Consider the following 6,224-nt stretch of genomic DNA (forward strand, 5'->3'; position numbering starts at 1 on the left):
AATGTTTAAGTATTACCTATTAGCACTTTCTTCCTCTCCTTCTTATAGGAGCTTTCTTCCCCTCCCCTTCCCATGTGTATCTCTGTGTGATAAAGATTATCATATTTATTTTATTTCTTCAAGTATCTCTTGGTGCCATCTTCAATTCCCCCCTTTTTCTTTTTTTTTTTTGCATATCATCTTATAGCCCTCTTAATATCCCAATCTCTTCCTGTGATTCTTCTAATTACTATAATAATGAATACAATTTTTAAGATACAAATAACATTTCCCCCATATATTATTATATATAATTTAATCTAATTGTAGCCCTTAAAGAAGAGTTTGAATAAAAAAAATTTCCCTTTTCCCCCTCTCTTTCTTATTTACCTTTTCATGTTTCTCTTGATCTCTGTGTTTGGATATTTCCACTTAGTTCTGGTCTTTTCTTTACAAATATTTGGAAATGTTCGTTTGTTGAATGCCCATACTTTCGCCTGGAAATATATAGTCAGTTTTGATGGATAGGTGATTCTTGGTTGAAGACCCAGTTCTCTTGCCCTTCTGAATAGTCATGTTCCAGGTCTTGTGGTCCTTTAGTGTGGAAGCTTCCAGGTCTTGTGTGATCCTGCTTGGTATCTGAATTGTCTCTTTTTGGCTTCTTATAGAATTTTCTCCTTAGCTTGAAAGATCTTGAATTTGGCAATTATATTCCTGGGAGACGTCTTTTGAGGATTTAGTGTAGAGGGTGTTCTATGAAGTCTTTCAATGTCTATTTTGCCCCCTTGTTCAAGAACATCAGGGCACTTTTCTTGGATGATTTCTTGTAGTATGATGTCAAGATTTCTGTTTATTTTTGGATTTTCAGGTAGACCAATGATTCTCAAATTGTCTTTCCTTCCTCTGTTTTCCTAATCTGTCATCTTGTCAGTGAGATATTTTATGTTTTCTTCTATTTTGTCAGTCTTTTGACTTTGCTTTATTAATTCTTGTAGTTTTGCAAGATCATTGGCTTCCAGTTGCCCAATTCTGATCCTAAAGGCAAGGTTTTCTGCTTTGATTTTTTGATTTTCTCTTTGGACTATTTCCCACTTTTCTTGCCAGGAGGCTTCCATCTTTTTGATAAGCTCCAATTTAAATTCTTCCAGAGCTTGTGGACAATTTCCAATTTTTTTTGAAGGTTTTGGCCTCTACTTCCCCTGTAGCCTGGCTTTTTCCTCTGTTAAAACTTTCCAAGGGTCAATGCCTTTTTTTTTTCTTGGAGGGTGTTTGTTGCTCCTGTGTACAATTTGCCATCACTGTGGAGGTTTTTCCTTCCCTTTTTAGTCAGAAATCTGAGTGATATGGGCAGGCCCTCAAGTTTTTCAATGCAGTATGAAGCAATGTTCTCAGTTGAGGAGGAGTTAGCCTTGAAGATAGAGAAGGTTGTGAACAGACACTGTGGAGAGTGGGAGAGAAAATCAAATTGAGGGTAGAAGGAATGTCTTGATGCAGTGAGGATGGATCACAGATTTGTAGCAAATTCAATTCGTTTGGTTTTGTGATTTTCTTCTGCCTGTGATCATATGACTAGAAGTAAAGAATGATAATAGGAGCAAGCTAGGTTCAGGATCAAGGATAGGATCAAGGAACAGAAGAACAAGGAGCAAAGGGAATCTGAGAGGAAACAATAGTATTGAGTTGAATTGGATCATCGAAGGGCATAGATTGGGAAGGGAACAGAGTGTAGTTAGTGCAACTATGATAACTTGGGAAGGAACTGCAGGGTGAAGAGCCCAGAGACCCAGTGAAAATGACGAACAGATTTAAGGATCAGAAGGCAAAAGGAAGAAAGAATGTTAAAAGATTATAACAAGATAAAAGGAATTCCAGAGTTCATGAACACGGAAGAGGCTATGTGGGTGATGCCAAGATCAAGGGTACAACCATCACCAGTAGCTAGCATAGAGTAGAGAACTGGGAGGTAAGGCAATCAGGTCTATTGAGGACCTGAGAGATTAGAGTACAGGGTGGGGGGGTTAGGGGCATAGCACCTCCTTGAGCTGGAAAATTTGTGTAAAATTTTTTGGCTCTCCCTATCAGAGAAGACAGATATCTGAATCTGTTCTTTTTCTTTTATGGGGTGTTTAAAGTAAAATAAATTATGTATATTTATGATATTAAAAGATAAAATAGGTTGATATTATACACATACATATATTTTATATATTTCTGTGTCGTCTGTAGTTTCCACAAGTCCCCCAAATTTCCATTTAATTTTTTTCTTTTCATATTTCCATATTGTTTATTTTTATAAGTGAATAATTTTATGAAACCAAATAAACAAGTGAAAAATTCTATGTTTTCATCTGCGTTCCTACTCCAACAGTTCTTTCTCTGGAGGTGGAGAGCATTCTTTGTCATAAGTCTTTCAGAATTGTTTTGGATCATTGTATTGCTGCTAGTAGCAAAATCTATCACATTTGATTGTTCCACAATATTGCTATTATTCTCCCATTTAACTTTTTTTTTTAAACCCTTACCTTCTGTCTTGGAGTCAATACTGTGTATTGGCTCCAAGGCAGAAGAGTGGTAAGGGCTAGGCAATGGGGGTTAAGTGACTTGCCCAGGGTCACACAGCTGAGAAGTGTCTGAGGCCAGATTTGAACCTAGGACCTCCCGTCTCTAGGGCTCTCAATCCACTGAGCTACCCAGCTGCCCCCTTCCATTTAATTTCTTATGCTGACTTGAGATACATCAGAACCACGATGGAGAAAATTGTGATGTGGAAGGGACAACTGTATTTGAAAGAGCTTCAATATGTATGCTGAAGTCTTCTAGTATGAGGGCCTGAGTTGAGGTGGAAAGACGATCGGCCAGACATTGAACTAGTTCAGAAAGGAGGGAGAATGACTTGGAAGTCTGATATGAATAGGATGATAAATTTGGATAGTACGAATATCAAAAGACACTGAGTGGGTGATTTTGATTCCCCACCAAGACCAGTGATTTGAGGGGATGAAAGAGTAGTCAGTACTATAGAGGGTGGCTAAGAAAGTGGTGTTCTTGCTAGATAGGTTTCAGTGAGTGCCAGAAGATGAGAATAAAAGTTTCAGTTGAAATGAAGTTTGTTAATTATGGATCAGGCATTCCAGAGGGAAAGGAATAAGTATTTATATGGTGCCTACTATGTGTCAAGTATTGTGCTATATGATCTTTAAAATATATTAGCTTATTAGATCCTCACAACAACCCTAGGATGTGGGTGCTATTATTACTGCCATTTTTCAGTTGATGAAACTGAGGCAGAGGTTGTGACTTACCCAAAGTCATACAATTAGTAAGTGTCTGAGGTTGGATTTAGACTCAGGTCTTCCTAATTCCAAGCCCACCACTTTTAACTATTATGCAATGAGTGGTATGGCTCAAGGACCAAAGGTTCAGGCAGTAAAGAGCTATAAAACTGTGCATACCTTCTGATCTTGTCATTTGTTCTTGATTACTGGATCTGTATCCCAAAGAGATAATAGAAAGATCTACATAAACTGATGCAGAGTGAAATAAGTAGAATCAGGAAAATATTGTATACAGTACCAGCAATATGGTAGAATGATCAACTGTGAAAGACTTCGCTACTCTCAGCAATACAATGATCTGGAACAATTCTGAATGATTTCTGACAAAGAATTCTGTACACTCCAGAGAAAGAGCTAGAATGAAGATGAAAGTATATGATTTTTCACATTAGTTTATTTATGGTTTTGAGATTTTGGTTTAATGAGCATTCTCTTACAACAATGACCAATATGGAGGTATATTATGATGATAAAACATGTATAACCCAGATCAAATTGCTTGTCATCTCAGGCAGGGGAGGAAAGGGAGGAAAGGGGACAATTTGGACCATATAATTTCAGAAAACTCATGTTGAAAATTGTTATTGCATGTAATTGGGAAAATAAAATATCTCTGAATTAGGGGGAAAAAAAAGTTCAGATAGACCTAGAAGAAAACATTGGGATTGGGGAATAGTGTTGAAGTGGATGGGAATAGAGGAAAGGTATGTGCTCTTTAGCAGCCAGGTATTGGAAAGGGATAGAATTGGGATATTCCCACCCTTCTTGCAAAAAGCATCCAATGCATATACAACCCAGACACAAAAAAGGAAAGGAGATCCAAAGGAAGAATAAAGACTCAGGGAGGCAGATGATTCAAGATTCAAGGTTCAAGATTGTCTCTCAAGATCTGATTTCATGGAATGTGGTATTATGGTGACATGGGAGGAGGAGGTATAGCACAGGGCATCTGAGTCCAGTTCCAGTATTGGCGCATTGTTGGAATTTGACAGGGAAGCTGACAGGGTGCCTTCAGCTTGAGGGTTCAAAAGTGAAAATAGCACTCCTTAGAAGAATGAGAGGCAGTATGGAGTAATGGAAGTAAAGTCAGGAAGACTTGTTCATAGCCCATCTCTGATGCACTAATGGTATGATCATAGATAAATAGCTTAATCTTTTCAGTGATCTAGACAAATCTCTGAGCTTACAAACATAGGTGTGGGCAGCATATTTTATTAGGGTGTGCACCCAGAGAATTTTCCTTTTTCTTGGAAAAATTTTTTTTTCATTTTGAACTTAATGAATACCTCCACTCCCACCCCCGAGAATATTTTCATATACAGAAAAAGAGGGTTAGTAGATGAAATTATGAATCTCTAGTCCTTGTCATTTGCTTTGTTAAAACAAACTACTTATAAGTATGATACATTCAACACATTCTTTTTCAATTCAATTTTGTATTATTTCCATGTCTAAATTTTTTCCCATTCCTTTCCAAACCCCTTTCCCACCCCTTGAAAATGCAAGAACAATAAAACCCATAACAAATAAGTAGATATGCAAAACAAATTTCTGCATTGGTCATGTTCTAAGAAGAAAAAAGAAATAGAAAATGTTTCTTTCTCTGGAGGTGGATAGCATGGTTCATCAAAAGTCCTTTGGAATTGAGATTGGGCCATTGTGTTGATCAAAGTTCAAAACATATTCTTTTTATATATATTTTTTCCTTTTCTTTTTTTAAACCCTTACCTTCTCTCTTAGAATCAACACTAAGGATCAGTTCCAAGGCAAGAAGGCAATTGGGGTTGTGACCTGTCCAGAGTCACACAGCTAGGAAGTATCTGAAGACAGGATCTCCTGTCTCCAAGACTGACTCTCTATCCACTGAGCTACCTAACTGCCCCATATTACTTTCAAAGCTATTGGGCTTGTTTCCTTCTGAACTTCCTGTTTTCTTCTGTTTATTTAAGAAATGCTTCAGTGATTCTCTTTTCTTTTTCCTGGCAACAATATTATTGATTTCTCTCTCAATCACCCTTCCATCCCAAACCTCCTCAGTTATATTAAACATAATCAAATGGAATAAATTCAGTTTGCTATGTTAAAAAAAAAAGTATTTGAATTCATCTTCTGCTGAAAGTTGAATGTATGTTCCATCAGTCCTCTTGAGTTGTAATTGGTCACACCACTGATCAGAGTTATTAAGGCTTTCAGAGTTGTTTTTTCTTTCCTTTCCTTCCATCTTGGAATCAATATTGTGCAATGGTTCCAAGGCAGAAGAGTGGTAAGGGCGAGGCAATGGGGGTTAAGTGACTTGCCCAGGGTCACACAGCTGGGAAGTGTCTGAGGCCAAATTTGAACCCAGGACTTCTGGTCTCTAGGCCTGGCTCTCAATCCACTGAGCCCGCCAGCTGTTCCCTTTCTTTTGAACTTTAACTAAATTGATTTTTTTTTTGTGTAAAAACTTAATTTTAAATGATCAAAAATTTCCACTGTCTTCTGTGATTCTATGTCATGTGGTTGGTTATGAATTGGTCATAAATGCTATACCTGTTAAAGGTCTTTTCTTTCTTGCTCCTCTGGCTGGGGAGGGAAAGGTAATAAAGAACTTATTAAGCATCTACTATGTACCAAGCACTGTGCTAGATGCTTTACAAACATCTCATTTGATCCTCACAACAATCTTTTGAGGCAGGTGCTATTATCCCCATGTTACAATTGGTGGAATTGCCCAGGTTTATAGAGCTACTTACTAAGTGTCTGAGGCTGGATTTAAACTCCATCTTCCTGATTCTAGGCATGGCACGCACCTAATTGCCTCTACTATTAACAAAATGAAAATAGTATTATGCTCCTTCTAATTTGTTTATATGACCATTGATATCCAAGTCATGAATCCACTTGGAATTTATTAAGGCAGATAGTGGTACA

Source organism: Monodelphis domestica, chromosome 2 (genome assembly GCF_027887165.1).
Source record: "Monodelphis domestica isolate mMonDom1 chromosome 2, mMonDom1.pri, whole genome shotgun sequence".
NCBI lineage: Eukaryota > Metazoa > Chordata > Mammalia > Didelphimorphia > Didelphidae > Monodelphis > Monodelphis domestica.